The sequence below is a fragment of the Triticum urartu genome, unplaced genomic scaffold, assembly GCF_056163025.1.
Source record: "Triticum urartu cultivar PI428250 unplaced genomic scaffold, HENAU_Tu73 scaffold1, whole genome shotgun sequence".
Lineage (NCBI taxonomy): Eukaryota > Viridiplantae > Streptophyta > Magnoliopsida > Poales > Poaceae > Triticum > Triticum urartu.
In genome coordinates, this window is record NW_028259461.1 from 621,416 (window position 1) to 633,563 (window position 12,148).

At 49.4% G+C, this 12,148-nt stretch overlaps 37 non-coding genes across 37 annotated transcripts; all 37 read right to left on the reverse strand.

Annotated features, from left to right (window-relative positions):
* Nucleotides 1-150: 150 nt before the first annotated feature.
* Nucleotides 151-269, reverse strand: LOC147955732 (5S ribosomal RNA). The gene has a single exon (XR_015612595.1). It is a non-coding gene; the product is annotated as a 5S ribosomal RNA (ribosomal RNA).
* Nucleotides 270-478: 209 nt separating this feature from the next.
* LOC147955733 (5S ribosomal RNA) lies at nt 479-597 on the reverse strand. The gene has a single exon (XR_015612596.1). It is a non-coding gene; the product is annotated as a 5S ribosomal RNA (ribosomal RNA).
* Nucleotides 598-806: 209 nt separating this feature from the next.
* On the reverse strand, nt 807-925 carry LOC147955734 (5S ribosomal RNA). The gene has a single exon (XR_015612598.1). It is a non-coding gene; the product is annotated as a 5S ribosomal RNA (ribosomal RNA).
* Nucleotides 926-1,133: 208 nt separating this feature from the next.
* Nucleotides 1,134-1,252, reverse strand: LOC147955735 (5S ribosomal RNA). The gene has a single exon (XR_015612599.1). It is a non-coding gene; the product is annotated as a 5S ribosomal RNA (ribosomal RNA).
* A 209-nt stretch (nt 1,253-1,461) lies between these two features.
* On the reverse strand, nt 1,462-1,580 carry LOC147955736 (5S ribosomal RNA). Its single transcript, XR_015612600.1, has one exon. It is a non-coding gene; the product is annotated as a 5S ribosomal RNA (ribosomal RNA).
* A 210-nt stretch (nt 1,581-1,790) lies between these two features.
* On the reverse strand, nt 1,791-1,909 carry LOC147955737 (5S ribosomal RNA). The gene has a single exon (XR_015612601.1). It is a non-coding gene; the product is annotated as a 5S ribosomal RNA (ribosomal RNA).
* A 210-nt stretch (nt 1,910-2,119) lies between these two features.
* LOC147955738 (5S ribosomal RNA) lies at nt 2,120-2,238 on the reverse strand. Its single transcript, XR_015612602.1, has one exon. It is a non-coding gene; the product is annotated as a 5S ribosomal RNA (ribosomal RNA).
* A 208-nt stretch (nt 2,239-2,446) lies between these two features.
* LOC147955739 (5S ribosomal RNA) lies at nt 2,447-2,565 on the reverse strand. The gene has a single exon (XR_015612603.1). It is a non-coding gene; the product is annotated as a 5S ribosomal RNA (ribosomal RNA).
* A 208-nt stretch (nt 2,566-2,773) lies between these two features.
* Nucleotides 2,774-2,892, reverse strand: LOC147955740 (5S ribosomal RNA). Its single transcript, XR_015612604.1, has one exon. It is a non-coding gene; the product is annotated as a 5S ribosomal RNA (ribosomal RNA).
* A 209-nt stretch (nt 2,893-3,101) lies between these two features.
* Nucleotides 3,102-3,220, reverse strand: LOC147955741 (5S ribosomal RNA). Its single transcript, XR_015612605.1, has one exon. It is a non-coding gene; the product is annotated as a 5S ribosomal RNA (ribosomal RNA).
* Nucleotides 3,221-3,429: 209 nt separating this feature from the next.
* Nucleotides 3,430-3,548, reverse strand: LOC147955742 (5S ribosomal RNA). The gene has a single exon (XR_015612606.1). It is a non-coding gene; the product is annotated as a 5S ribosomal RNA (ribosomal RNA).
* A 209-nt stretch (nt 3,549-3,757) lies between these two features.
* LOC147955743 (5S ribosomal RNA) lies at nt 3,758-3,877 on the reverse strand. Its single transcript, XR_015612950.1, has one exon. It is a non-coding gene; the product is annotated as a 5S ribosomal RNA (ribosomal RNA).
* A 209-nt stretch (nt 3,878-4,086) lies between these two features.
* Nucleotides 4,087-4,205, reverse strand: LOC147955744 (5S ribosomal RNA). Its single transcript, XR_015612607.1, has one exon. It is a non-coding gene; the product is annotated as a 5S ribosomal RNA (ribosomal RNA).
* Nucleotides 4,206-4,414: 209 nt separating this feature from the next.
* Nucleotides 4,415-4,533, reverse strand: LOC147955745 (5S ribosomal RNA). The gene has a single exon (XR_015612609.1). It is a non-coding gene; the product is annotated as a 5S ribosomal RNA (ribosomal RNA).
* Nucleotides 4,534-4,742: 209 nt separating this feature from the next.
* LOC147955746 (5S ribosomal RNA) lies at nt 4,743-4,861 on the reverse strand. The gene has a single exon (XR_015612610.1). It is a non-coding gene; the product is annotated as a 5S ribosomal RNA (ribosomal RNA).
* Nucleotides 4,862-5,070: 209 nt separating this feature from the next.
* LOC147955747 (5S ribosomal RNA) lies at nt 5,071-5,189 on the reverse strand. The gene has a single exon (XR_015612611.1). It is a non-coding gene; the product is annotated as a 5S ribosomal RNA (ribosomal RNA).
* A 209-nt stretch (nt 5,190-5,398) lies between these two features.
* LOC147955748 (5S ribosomal RNA) lies at nt 5,399-5,517 on the reverse strand. The gene has a single exon (XR_015612612.1). It is a non-coding gene; the product is annotated as a 5S ribosomal RNA (ribosomal RNA).
* A 209-nt stretch (nt 5,518-5,726) lies between these two features.
* LOC147955749 (5S ribosomal RNA) lies at nt 5,727-5,845 on the reverse strand. Its single transcript, XR_015612613.1, has one exon. It is a non-coding gene; the product is annotated as a 5S ribosomal RNA (ribosomal RNA).
* A 209-nt stretch (nt 5,846-6,054) lies between these two features.
* On the reverse strand, nt 6,055-6,173 carry LOC147955750 (5S ribosomal RNA). The gene has a single exon (XR_015612614.1). It is a non-coding gene; the product is annotated as a 5S ribosomal RNA (ribosomal RNA).
* Nucleotides 6,174-6,382: 209 nt separating this feature from the next.
* On the reverse strand, nt 6,383-6,501 carry LOC147955751 (5S ribosomal RNA). Its single transcript, XR_015612615.1, has one exon. It is a non-coding gene; the product is annotated as a 5S ribosomal RNA (ribosomal RNA).
* A 209-nt stretch (nt 6,502-6,710) lies between these two features.
* Nucleotides 6,711-6,829, reverse strand: LOC147955752 (5S ribosomal RNA). Its single transcript, XR_015612616.1, has one exon. It is a non-coding gene; the product is annotated as a 5S ribosomal RNA (ribosomal RNA).
* Nucleotides 6,830-7,038: 209 nt separating this feature from the next.
* LOC147955753 (5S ribosomal RNA) lies at nt 7,039-7,157 on the reverse strand. The gene has a single exon (XR_015612617.1). It is a non-coding gene; the product is annotated as a 5S ribosomal RNA (ribosomal RNA).
* A 209-nt stretch (nt 7,158-7,366) lies between these two features.
* Nucleotides 7,367-7,485, reverse strand: LOC147955754 (5S ribosomal RNA). Its single transcript, XR_015612618.1, has one exon. It is a non-coding gene; the product is annotated as a 5S ribosomal RNA (ribosomal RNA).
* A 209-nt stretch (nt 7,486-7,694) lies between these two features.
* LOC147955755 (5S ribosomal RNA) lies at nt 7,695-7,814 on the reverse strand. The gene has a single exon (XR_015612940.1). It is a non-coding gene; the product is annotated as a 5S ribosomal RNA (ribosomal RNA).
* Nucleotides 7,815-8,023: 209 nt separating this feature from the next.
* Nucleotides 8,024-8,142, reverse strand: LOC147955756 (5S ribosomal RNA). The gene has a single exon (XR_015612620.1). It is a non-coding gene; the product is annotated as a 5S ribosomal RNA (ribosomal RNA).
* Nucleotides 8,143-8,351: 209 nt separating this feature from the next.
* On the reverse strand, nt 8,352-8,470 carry LOC147955757 (5S ribosomal RNA). The gene has a single exon (XR_015612621.1). It is a non-coding gene; the product is annotated as a 5S ribosomal RNA (ribosomal RNA).
* Nucleotides 8,471-8,679: 209 nt separating this feature from the next.
* Nucleotides 8,680-8,798, reverse strand: LOC147955758 (5S ribosomal RNA). The gene has a single exon (XR_015612622.1). It is a non-coding gene; the product is annotated as a 5S ribosomal RNA (ribosomal RNA).
* Nucleotides 8,799-9,007: 209 nt separating this feature from the next.
* Nucleotides 9,008-9,126, reverse strand: LOC147955759 (5S ribosomal RNA). The gene has a single exon (XR_015612623.1). It is a non-coding gene; the product is annotated as a 5S ribosomal RNA (ribosomal RNA).
* Nucleotides 9,127-9,335: 209 nt separating this feature from the next.
* On the reverse strand, nt 9,336-9,454 carry LOC147955760 (5S ribosomal RNA). The gene has a single exon (XR_015612624.1). It is a non-coding gene; the product is annotated as a 5S ribosomal RNA (ribosomal RNA).
* Nucleotides 9,455-9,663: 209 nt separating this feature from the next.
* On the reverse strand, nt 9,664-9,782 carry LOC147955761 (5S ribosomal RNA). Its single transcript, XR_015612625.1, has one exon. It is a non-coding gene; the product is annotated as a 5S ribosomal RNA (ribosomal RNA).
* A 209-nt stretch (nt 9,783-9,991) lies between these two features.
* LOC147955762 (5S ribosomal RNA) lies at nt 9,992-10,110 on the reverse strand. The gene has a single exon (XR_015612626.1). It is a non-coding gene; the product is annotated as a 5S ribosomal RNA (ribosomal RNA).
* Nucleotides 10,111-10,319: 209 nt separating this feature from the next.
* Nucleotides 10,320-10,438, reverse strand: LOC147955763 (5S ribosomal RNA). Its single transcript, XR_015612627.1, has one exon. It is a non-coding gene; the product is annotated as a 5S ribosomal RNA (ribosomal RNA).
* Nucleotides 10,439-10,647: 209 nt separating this feature from the next.
* On the reverse strand, nt 10,648-10,766 carry LOC147955764 (5S ribosomal RNA). The gene has a single exon (XR_015612628.1). It is a non-coding gene; the product is annotated as a 5S ribosomal RNA (ribosomal RNA).
* Nucleotides 10,767-10,975: 209 nt separating this feature from the next.
* LOC147955765 (5S ribosomal RNA) lies at nt 10,976-11,094 on the reverse strand. Its single transcript, XR_015612629.1, has one exon. It is a non-coding gene; the product is annotated as a 5S ribosomal RNA (ribosomal RNA).
* Nucleotides 11,095-11,304: 210 nt separating this feature from the next.
* LOC147955766 (5S ribosomal RNA) lies at nt 11,305-11,423 on the reverse strand. The gene has a single exon (XR_015612631.1). It is a non-coding gene; the product is annotated as a 5S ribosomal RNA (ribosomal RNA).
* A 209-nt stretch (nt 11,424-11,632) lies between these two features.
* Nucleotides 11,633-11,751, reverse strand: LOC147955767 (5S ribosomal RNA). The gene has a single exon (XR_015612632.1). It is a non-coding gene; the product is annotated as a 5S ribosomal RNA (ribosomal RNA).
* A 209-nt stretch (nt 11,752-11,960) lies between these two features.
* LOC147955768 (5S ribosomal RNA) lies at nt 11,961-12,079 on the reverse strand. The gene has a single exon (XR_015612633.1). It is a non-coding gene; the product is annotated as a 5S ribosomal RNA (ribosomal RNA).
* Between the last annotated feature and the right edge of the window lie 69 nt (nt 12,080-12,148).

Below are 12,148 nucleotides of genomic sequence, written 5' to 3' on the forward strand. Positions count from 1 at the left end.
GATCGTACTTTGCTTTCCCCGCCGCTACACGCGTGAATAATGACCAACGAGCTAAAACTTACCGCAAACGTGCAAAATAATAAAACGTGGTAAATATATGTCGCGGCCGTGAGCTTTCTTTTGCACGCCGCGCAAAAAAATTTTAAAAAGGGAATGCAACACGAGGACTTCCCAGGAGGTCACCCATCCTAGTACTACTCTCGCCCAAGCACGCTTAACTTCGGAGTTCTGATGGGATCCGGTGCTTTAGTGCTGGTATGATCGCATCCGACATGTTACCCCCGTCTTCGTCCCTTATGCTTGCCCCTCCCAGCTCCACTACAAAGACGATCGTACTTTGCTTTCCCCGCCGCTACACGCGTGAATAATGACCAACGAGCTAAAACTTACCGCAAACGTGCAAAATAATAAAACGTGGTAAATATATGTCGCGGCCGTGAGCTTTCTTTTGCACGCCGCGCAAAAAAATTTTAAAAAGGGAATGCAACACGAGGACTTCCCAGGAGGTCACCCATCCTAGTACTACTCTCGCCCAAGCACGCTTAACTTCGGAGTTCTGATGGGATCCGGTGCTTTAGTGCTGGTATGATCGCATCCGACATGTTACCCCCGTCTTCGTCCCTTATGCTTGCCCCTCCCAGCTCCACTACAAAGACGATCGTACTTTGCTTTCCCCGCCGCTACACGCGTGAATAATGACCAACGAGCTAAAACTTACCGCAAACGTGCAAAATAATAAAACGTGGTAAATATATGTCGCGGCCGTGAGCTTTCTTTTGCACGCCGCGCAAAAAAATTTTAAAAAGGGAATGCAACACGAGGACTTCCCAGGAGGTCACCCATCCTAGTACTACTCTCGCCCAAGCACGCTTAACTTCGGAGTTCTGATGGGATCCGGTGCTTTAGTGCTGGTATGATCGCATCCGACATGTTACCCCCGTCTTCGTCCCTTATGCTTGCCCCTCCCAGCTCCACTACAAAGACGATCGTACTTTGCTTTCCCCGCCGCTACACGCGTGAATAATGACCAACGAGCTAAAACTTACCGCAAACGTGCAAAATAATAAAACGTGGTAAATATATGTCGCGGCCGTGAGCTTTCTTTTGCACGCCGCGCAAAAAAATTTAAAAAGGGAATGCAACACGAGGACTTCCCAGGAGGTCACCCATCCTAGTACTACTCTCGCCCAAGCACGCTTAACTTCGGAGTTCTGATGGGATCCGGTGCTTTAGTGCTGGTATGATCGCATCCGACATGTTACCCCCCGTCTTCGTCCCTTATGCTTGCCCCTCCCAGCTCCACTACAAAGACGATCGTACTTTGCTTTCCCCGCCGCTACACGCAGTGAATAATGACCAACGAGCTAAAACTTACCGCAAACGTGCAAAATAATAAAACGTGGTAATATATGTCGCGGCCGTGAGCTTTCTTTTGCACGCCGCGCAAAAAAATTTAAAAAGGGAATGCAACACGAGGACTTCCCAGGAGGTCACCCATCCTAGTACTACTCTCGCCCAAGCACGCTTAACTTCGGAGTTCTGATGGGATCCGGTGCTTTAGTGCTGGTATGATCGCATCCGACATGTTACCCCCGTCTTCGTCCCTTATGCTTGCCCCTCCCAGCTCCACTACAAAGACGATCGTACTTTGCTTTCCCCGCCGCTACACGCGTGAATAATGACCAACGAGCTAAAACTTACCGCAAACGTGCAAAATAATAAAACGTGGTAAATATATGTCGCGGCCGTGAGCTTTCTTTTGCACGCCGCGCAAAAAAAATTTTAAAAAGGGAATGCAACACGAGGACTTCCCAGGAGGTCACCCATCCTAGTACTACTCTCGCCCAAGCACGCTTAACTTCGGAGTTCTGATGGGATCCGGTGCTTTAGTGCTGGTATGATCGCATCCGACATGTTACCCCCGTCTTCGTCCCTTATGCTTGCCCCTCCCAGCTCCACTACAAAGACGATCGTACTTTGCTTTCCCCGCCGCTACACGCTGTGAATAATGACCAACGAGCTAAAACTTACCGCAAACGTGCAAAATAATAAAACGTGGTAAATATATGTCGCGGCCGTGAGCTTTCTTTTGCACGCCGCGCAAAAAAATTTTAAAAAGGGAATGCAACACGAGGACTTCCCAGGAGGTCACCCATCCTAGTACTACTCTCGCCCAAGCACGCTTAACTTCGGAGTTCTGATGGGATCCGGTGCTTTAGTGCTGGTATGATCGCATCCGACATGTTACCCCCGTCTTCGTCCCTTATGCTTGCCCTCCCAGCTCCACTACAAAGACGATCGTACTTTGCTTTCCCCGCCGCTACACGCGTGAATAATGACCAACGAGCTAAAACTTACCGCAAACGTGCAAAATAATAAAACGTGGTAAATATATGTCGCGGCCGTGAGCTTTCTTTTGCACGCCGCGCAAAAAAATTTTAAAAAGGGAATGCAACACGAGGACTTCCCAGGAGGTCACCCATCCTAGTACTACTCTCGCCCAAGCACGCTTAACTTCGGAGTTCTGATGGGATCCGGTGCTTTAGTGCTGGTATGATCGCATCCGACATGTTACCCCCGTCTTCGTCCCTTATGCTTGCCCCTCCCAGCTCCACTACAAAGACGATCGTACTTTGCTTTCCCCGCCGCTACACGCGTGAATAATGACCAACGAGCTAAAACTTACCGCAAACGTGCAAAATAATAAAACGTGGTAAATATATGTCGCGGCCGTGAGCTTTCTTTTGCACGCCGCGCAAAAAAATTTAAAAAGGGAATGCAACACGAGGACTTCCCAGGAGGTCACCCATCCTAGTACTACTCTCGCCCAAGCACGCTTAACTTCGGAGTTCTGATGGGATCCGGTGCTTTAGTGCTGGTATGATCGCATCCGACATGTTACCCCCGTCTTCGTCCCTTATGCTTGCCCCTCCCAGCTCCACTACAAAGACGATCGTACTTTGCTTTCCCCGCCGCTACACGCGTGAATAATGACCAACGAGCTAAAACTTACCGCAAACGTGCAAAATAATAAAACGTGGTAAATATATGTCGCGGCCGTGAGCTTTCTTTTGCACGCCGCGCAAAAAAATTTTAAAAAGGGAATGCAACACGAGGACTTCCCAGGAGGTCACCCATCCTAGTACTACTCTCGCCCAAGCACGCTTAACTTCGGAGTTCTGATGGGATCCGGTGCTTTAGTGCTGGTATGATCGCATCCGACATGTTACCCCCGTCTTCGTCCCTTATGCTTGCCCCTCCCAGCTCCACTACAAAGACGATCGTACTTTGCTTTCCCCGCCGCTACACGCGTGAATAATGACCAACGAGCTAAAACTTACCGCAAACGTGCAAAATAATAAAACGTGGTAAATATATGTCGCGGCCGTGAGCTTTCTTTTGCACGCCGCGCAAAAAAATTTTAAAAAGGGAATGCAACACGAGGACTTCCCAGGAGGTCACCCATCCTAGTACTACTCTCGCCCAAGCACGCTTAACTTCGGAGTTCTGATGGGATCCGGTGCTTTAGTGCTGGTATGATCGCATCCGACATGTTACCCCCGTCTTCGTCCCTTATGCTTGCCCCTCCCAGCTCCACTACAAAGACGATCGTACTTTGCTTTCCCCGCCGCTACACGCGTGAATAATGACCAACGAGCTAAAACTTACCGCAAACGTGCAAAATAATAAAACGTGGTAAATATATGTCGCGGCCGTGAGCTTTCTTTTGCACGCCGCGCAAAAAAATTTTAAAAAGGGAATGCAACACGAGGACTTCCCGAGGAGGTCACCCATCCTAGTACTACTCTCGCCCAAGCACGCTTAACTTCGGAGTTCTGATGGGATCCGGTGCTTTAGTGCTGGTATGATCGCATCCGACATGTTACCCCCGTCTTCGTCCCTTATGCTTGCCCCTCCCAGCTCCACTACAAAGACGATCGTACTTTGCTTTCCCCGCCGCTACACGCGTGAATAATGACCAACGAGCTAAAACTTACCGCAAACGTGCAAAATAATAAAACGTGGTAAATATATGTCGCGGCCGTGAGCTTTCTTTTGCACGCCGCGCAAAAAAATTTTAAAAAGGGAATGCAACACGAGGACTTCCCAGGAGGTCACCCATCCTAGTACTACTCTCGCCCAAGCACGCTTAACTTCGGAGTTCTGATGGGATCCGGTGCTTTAGTGCTGGTATGATCGCATCCGACATGTTACCCCCGTCTTCGTCCCTTATGCTTGCCCCTCCCAGCTCCACTACAAAGACGATCGTACTTTGCTTTCCCCGCCGCTACACGCGTGAATAATGACCAACGAGCTAAAACTTACCGCAAACGTGCAAAATAATAAAACGTGGTAAATATATGTCGCGGCCGTGAGCTTTCTTTTGCACGCCGCGCAAAAAAATTTTAAAAAGGGAATGCAACACGAGGACTTCCCAGGAGGTCACCCATCCTAGTACTACTCTCGCCCAAGCACGCTTAACTTCGGAGTTCTGATGGGATCCGGTGCTTTAGTGCTGGTATGATCGCATCCGACATGTTACCCCCGTCTTCGTCCCTTATGCTTGCCCCTCCCAGCTCCACTACAAAGACGATCGTACTTTGCTTTCCCCGCCGCTACACGCGTGAATAATGACCAACGAGCTAAAACTTACCGCAAACGTGCAAAATAATAAAACGTGGTAAATATATGTCGCGGCCGTGAGCTTTCTTTTGCACGCCGCGCAAAAAAATTTTAAAAAGGGAATGCAACACGAGGACTTCCCAGGAGGTCACCCATCCTAGTACTACTCTCGCCCAAGCACGCTTAACTTCGGAGTTCTGATGGGATCCGGTGCTTTAGTGCTGGTATGATCGCATCCGACATGTTACCCCCGTCTTCGTCCCTTATGCTTGCCCCTCCCAGCTCCACTACAAAGACGATCGTACTTTGCTTTCCCCGCCGCTACACGCGTGAATAATGACCAACGAGCTAAAACTTACCGCAAACGTGCAAAATAATAAAACGTGGTAAATATATGTCGCGGCCGTGAGCTTTCTTTTGCACGCCGCGCAAAAAAATTTTAAAAAGGGAATGCAACACGAGGACTTCCCAGGAGGTCACCCATCCTAGTACTACTCTCGCCCAAGCACGCTTAACTTCGGAGTTCTGATGGGATCCGGTGCTTTAGTGCTGGTATGATCGCATCCGACATGTTACCCCCGTCTTCGTCCCTTATGCTTGCCCCTCCCAGCTCCACTACAAAGACGATCGTACTTTGCTTTCCCCGCCGCTACACGCGTGAATAATGACCAACGAGCTAAAACTTACCGCAAACGTGCAAAATAATAAAACGTGGTAAATATATGTCGCGGCCGTGAGCTTTCTTTTGCACGCCGCGCAAAAAAATTTTAAAAAGGGAATGCAACACGAGGACTTCCCAGGAGGTCACCCATCCTAGTACTACTCTCGCCCAAGCACGCTTAACTTCGGAGTTCTGATGGGATCCGGTGCTTTAGTGCTGGTATGATCGCATCCGACATGTTACCCCCGTCTTCGTCCCTTATGCTTGCCCCTCCCAGCTCCACTACAAAGACGATCGTACTTTGCTTTCCCCGCCGCTACACGCGTGAATAATGACCAACGAGCTAAAACTTACCGCAAACGTGCAAAATAATAAAACGTGGTAAATATATGTCGCGGCCGTGAGCTTTCTTTTGCACGCCGCGCAAAAAAATTTTAAAAAGGGAATGCAACACGAGGACTTCCCAGGAGGTCACCCATCCTAGTACTACTCTCGCCCAAGCACGCTTAACTTCGGAGTTCTGATGGGATCCGGTGCTTTAGTGCTGGTATGATCGCATCCGACATGTTACCCCCGTCTTCGTCCCTTATGCTTGCCCCTCCCAGCTCCACTACAAAGACGATCGTACTTTGCTTTCCCCGCCGCTACACGCGTGAATAATGACCAACGAGCTAAAACTTACCGCAAACGTGCAAAATAATAAAACGTGGTAAATATATGTCGCGGCCGTGAGCTTTCTTTTGCACGCCGCGCAAAAAAATTTTAAAAAGGGAATGCAACACGAGGACTTCCCAGGAGGTCACCCATCCTAGTACTACTCTCGCCCAAGCACGCTTAACTTCGGAGTTCTGATGGGATCCGGTGCTTTAGTGCTGGTATGATCGCATCCGACATGTTACCCCCGTCTTCGTCCCTTATGCTTGCCCCTCCCAGCTCCACTACAAAGACGATCGTACTTTGCTTTCCCCGCCGCTACACGCGTGAATAATGACCAACGAGCTAAAACTTACCGCAAACGTGCAAAATAATAAAACGTGGTAAATATATGTCGCGGCCGTGAGCTTTCTTTTGCACGCCGCGCAAAAAAATTTTAAAAAGGGAATGCAACACGAGGACTTCCCAGGAGGTCACCCATCCTAGTACTACTCTCGCCCAAGCACGCTTAACTTCGGAGTTCTGATGGGATCCGGTGCTTTAGTGCTGGTATGATCGCATCCGACATGTTACCCCCGTCTTCGTCCCTTATGCTTGCCCCTCCCAGCTCCACTACAAAGACGATCGTACTTTGCTTTCCCCGCCGCTACACGCGTGAATAATGACCAACGAGCTAAAACTTACCGCAAACGTGCAAAATAATAAAACGTGGTAAATATATGTCGCGGCCGTGAGCTTTCTTTTGCACGCCGCGCAAAAAAATTTTAAAAAGGGAATGCAACACGAGGACTTCCCAGGAGGTCACCCATCCTAGTACTACTCTCGCCCAAGCACGCTTAACTTCGGAGTTCTGATGGGATCCGGTGCTTTAGTGCTGGTATGATCGCATCCGACATGTTACCCCCGTCTTCGTCCCTTATGCTTGCCCCTCCCAGCTCCACTACAAAGACGATCGTACTTTGCTTTCCCCGCCGCTACACGCGTGAATAATGACCAACGAGCTAAAACTTACCGCAAACGTGCAAAATAATAAAACGTGGTAAATATATGTCGCGGCCGTGAGCTTTCTTTTGCACGCCGCGCAAAAAAATTTTAAAAAGGGAATGCAACACGAGGACTTCCCAGGAGGTCACCCATCCTAGTACTACTCTCGCCCAAGCACGCTTAACTTCGGAGTTCTGATGGGATCCGGTGCTTTAGTGCTGGTATGATCGCATCCGACATGTTACCCCCGTCTTCGTCCCTTATGCTTGCCCCTCCCAGCTCCACTACAAAGACGATCGTACTTTGCTTTCCCCGCCGCTACACGCGTGAATAATGACCAACGAGCTAAAACTTACCGCAAACGTGCAAAATAATAAAACGTGGTAAATATATGTCGCGGCCGTGAGCTTTCTTTTGCACGCCGCGCAAAAAAATTTTAAAAAGGGAATGCAACACGAGGACTTCCCAGGAGGTCACCCATCCTAGTACTACTCTCGCCCAAGCACGCTTAACTTCGGAGTTCTGATGGGATCCGGTGCTTTAGTGCTGGTATGATCGCATCCGACATGTTACCCCCGTCTTCGTCCCTTATGCTTGCCCCTCCCAGCTCCACTACAAAGACGATCGTACTTTGCTTTCCCCGCCGCTACACGCGTGAATAATGACCAACGAGCTAAAACTTACCGCAAACGTGCAAAATAATAAAACGTGGTAAATATATGTCGCGGCCGTGAGCTTTCTTTTGCACGCCGCGCAAAAAAATTTTAAAAAGGGAATGCAACACGAGGACTTCCCAGGAGGTCACCCATCCTAAGTACTACTCTCGCCCAAGCACGCTTAACTTCGGAGTTCTGATGGGATCCGGTGCTTTAGTGCTGGTATGATCGCATCCGACATGTTACCCCCGTCTTCGTCCCTTATGCTTGCCCCTCCCAGCTCCACTACAAAGACGATCGTACTTTGCTTTCCCCGCCGCTACACGCGTGAATAATGACCAACGAGCTAAAACTTACCGCAAACGTGCAAAATAATAAAACGTGGTAAATATATGTCGCGGCCGTGAGCTTTCTTTTGCACGCCGCGCAAAAAAATTTTAAAAAGGGAATGCAACACGAGGACTTCCCAGGAGGTCACCCATCCTAGTACTACTCTCGCCCAAGCACGCTTAACTTCGGAGTTCTGATGGGATCCGGTGCTTTAGTGCTGGTATGATCGCATCCGACATGTTACCCCCGTCTTCGTCCCTTATGCTTGCCCCTCCCAGCTCCACTACAAAGACGATCGTACTTTGCTTTCCCCGCCGCTACACGCGTGAATAATGACCAACGAGCTAAAACTTACCGCAAACGTGCAAAATAATAAAACGTGGTAAATATATGTCGCGGCCGTGAGCTTTCTTTTGCACGCCGCGCAAAAAAATTTTAAAAAGGGAATGCAACACGAGGACTTCCCAGGAGGTCACCCATCCTAGTACTACTCTCGCCCAAGCACGCTTAACTTCGGAGTTCTGATGGGATCCGGTGCTTTAGTGCTGGTATGATCGCATCCGACATGTTACCCCCGTCTTCGTCCCTTATGCTTGCCCCTCCCAGCTCCACTACAAAGACGATCGTACTTTGCTTTCCCCGCCGCTACACGCGTGAATAATGACCAACGAGCTAAAACTTACCGCAAACGTGCAAAATAATAAAACGTGGTAAATATATGTCGCGGCCGTGAGCTTTCTTTTGCACGCCGCGCAAAAAAATTTTAAAAAGGGAATGCAACACGAGGACTTCCCAGGAGGTCACCCATCCTAGTACTACTCTCGCCCAAGCACGCTTAACTTCGGAGTTCTGATGGGATCCGGTGCTTTAGTGCTGGTATGATCGCATCCGACATGTTACCCCCGTCTTCGTCCCTTATGCTTGCCCCTCCCAGCTCCACTACAAAGACGATCGTACTTTGCTTTCCCCGCCGCTACACGCGTGAATAATGACCAACGAGCTAAAACTTACCGCAAACGTGCAAAATAATAAAACGTGGTAAATATATGTCGCGGCCGTGAGCTTTCTTTTGCACGCCGCGCAAAAAAATTTTAAAAAGGGAATGCAACACGAGGACTTCCCAGGAGGTCACCCATCCTAGTACTACTCTCGCCCAAGCACGCTTAACTTCGGAGTTCTGATGGGATCCGGTGCTTTAGTGCTGGTATGATCGCATCCGACATGTTACCCCCGTCTTCGTCCCTTATGCTTGCCCCTCCCAGCTCCACTACAAAGACGATCGTACTTTGCTTTCCCCGCCGCTACACGCGTGAATAATGACCAACGAGCTAAAACTTACCGCAAACGTGCAAAATAATAAAACGTGGTAAATATATGTCGCGGCCGTGAGCTTTCTTTTGCACGCCGCGCAAAAAAATTTTAAAAAGGGAATGCAACACGAGGACTTCCCAGGAGGTCACCCATCCTAGTACTACTCTCGCCCAAGCACGCTTAACTTCGGAGTTCTGATGGGATCCGGTGCTTTAGTGCTGGTATGATCGCATCCGACATGTTACCCCCGTCTTCGTCCCTTATGCTTGCCCCTCCCAGCTCCACTACAAAGACGATCGTACTTTGCTTTCCCCGCCGCTACACGCGTGAATAATGACCAACGAGCTAAAACTTACCGCAAACGTGCAAAATAATAAAACGTGGTAAATATATGTCGCGGCCGTGAGCTTTCTTTTGCACGCCGCGCAAAAAAATTTTAAAAAGGGAATGCAACACGAGGACTTCCCAGGAGGTCACCCATCCTAGTACTACTCTCGCCCAAGCACGCTTAACTTCGGAGTTCTGATGGGATCCGGTGCTTTAGTGCTGGTATGATCGCATCCGACATGTTACCCCCGTCTTCGTCCCTTATGCTTGCCCCTCCCAGCTCCACTACAAAGACGATCGTACTTTGCTTTCCCCGCCGCTACACGCGTGAATAATGACCAACGAGCTAAAACTTACCGCAAACGTGCAAAATAATAAAACGTGGTAAATATATGTCGCGGCCGTGAGCTTTCTTTTGCACGCCGCGCAAAAAAATTTTAAAAAGGGAATGCAACACGAGGACTTCCCAGGAGGTCACCCATCCTAGTACTACTCTCGCCCAAGCACGCTTAACTTCGGAGTTCTGATGGGATCCGGTGCTTTAGTGCTGGTATGATCGCATCCGACATGTTACCCCCGTCTTCGTCCCTTATGCTTGCCCCTCCCAGCTCCACTACAAAGACGATCGTACTTTGCTTTCCCCGCCGCTACACGCGTGAATAATGACCAACGAGCTAAAACTTACCGCAAACGTGCAAAATAATAAAACGTGGTAAATATATGTCGCGGCCGTGAGCTTTCTTTTGCACGCCGCGCAAAAAAATTTTAAAAAGGGAATGCAACACGAGGACTTCCCAGGAGGTCACCCATCCTAGTACTACTCTCGCCCAAGCACGCTTAACTTCGGAGTTCTGATGGGATCCGGTGCTTTAGTGCTGGTATGATCGCATCCGACATGTTACCCCCGTCTTCGTCCCTTATGCTTGCCCCTCCCAGCTCCACTACAAAGACGATCGTACTTTGCTTTCCCCGCCGCTACACGCGTGAATAATGACCAACGAGCTAAAACTTACCGCAAACGTGCAAAATAATAAAACGTGGTAAATATATGTCGCGGCCGTGAGCTTTCTTTTGCACGCCGCGCAAAAAAATTTTAAAAAGGGAATGCAACACGAGGACTTCCCAGGAGGTCACCCATCCTAGTACTACTCTCGCCCAAGCACGCTTAACTTCGGAGTTCTGATGGGATCCGGTGCTTTAGTGCTGGTATGATCGCATCCGACATGTTACCCCCGTCTTCGTCCCTTATGCTTGCCCCTCCCAGCTCCACTACAAAGACGATCGTACTTTGCTTTCCCCGCCGCTACACGCGTGAATAATGACCAACGAGCTAAAACTTACCGCAAACGTGCAAAATAATAAAACGTGGTAAATATATGTCGCGGCCGTGAGCTTTCTTTTGCACGCCGCGCAAAAAAATTTTAAAAAGGGAATGCAACACGAGGACTTCCCAGGAGGTCACCCATCCTAGTACTACTCTCGCCCAAGCACGCTTAACTTCGGAGTTCTGATGGGATCCGGTGCTTTAGTGCTGGTATGATCGCATCCGACATGTTACCCCCGTCTTCGTCCCTTATGCTTGCCCCTCCCAGCTCCACTACAAAGACGATCGTACTTTGCTTTCCCCGCCGCTACACGCGTGAATAATGACCAACGAGCTAAAACTTACCGCAAACGTGCAAAATAATAAAACGTGTGTAAATATATGTCGCGGCCGTGAGCTTTCTTTTGCACGCCGCGCAAAAAAATTTTAAAAAGGGAATGCAACACGAGGACTTCCCAGGAGGTCACCCATCCTAGTACTACTCTCGCCCAAGCACGCTTAACTTCGGAGTTCTGATGGGATCCGGTGCTTTAGTGCTGGTATGATCGCATCCGACATGTTACCCCCGTCTTCGTCCCTTATGCTTGCCCCTCCCAGCTCCACTACAAAGACGATCGTACTTTGCTTTCCCCGCCGCTACACGCGTGAATAATGACCAACGAGCTAAAACTTACCGCAAACGTGCAAAATAATAAAACGTGGTAAATATATGTCGCGGCCGTGAGCTTTCTTTTGCACGCCGCGCAAAAAAATTTTAAAAAGGGAATGCAACACGAGGACTTCCCAGGAGGTCACCCATCCTAGTACTACTCTCGCCCAAGCACGCTTAACTTCGGAGTTCTGATGGGATCCGGTGCTTTAGTGCTGGTATGATCGCATCCGACATGTTACCCCCGTCTTCGTCCCTTATGCTTGCCCCTCCCAGCTCCACTACAAAGACGATCGTACTTTGCTTTCCCCGCCGCTACACGCGTGAATAATGACCAACGAGCTAAAACTTACCGCAAACGTGCAAAATAATAAAACGTGGTAAATATATGTCGCGGCCGTGAGCTTTCTTTTGCACGCCGCGCAAAAAAATTTTAAAAAGGGAATGCAACACGAGGACTTCCCAGGAGGTCACCCATCCTAGTACTACTCTCGCCCAAGCACGCTTAACTTCGGAGTTCTGATGGGATCCGGTGCTTTAGTGCTGGTATGATCGCATCCGACATGTTACCCCCGTCTTCGTCCCTTATGCTTGCCCCTCCCAGCTCCACTACAAAGACGATCGTACTT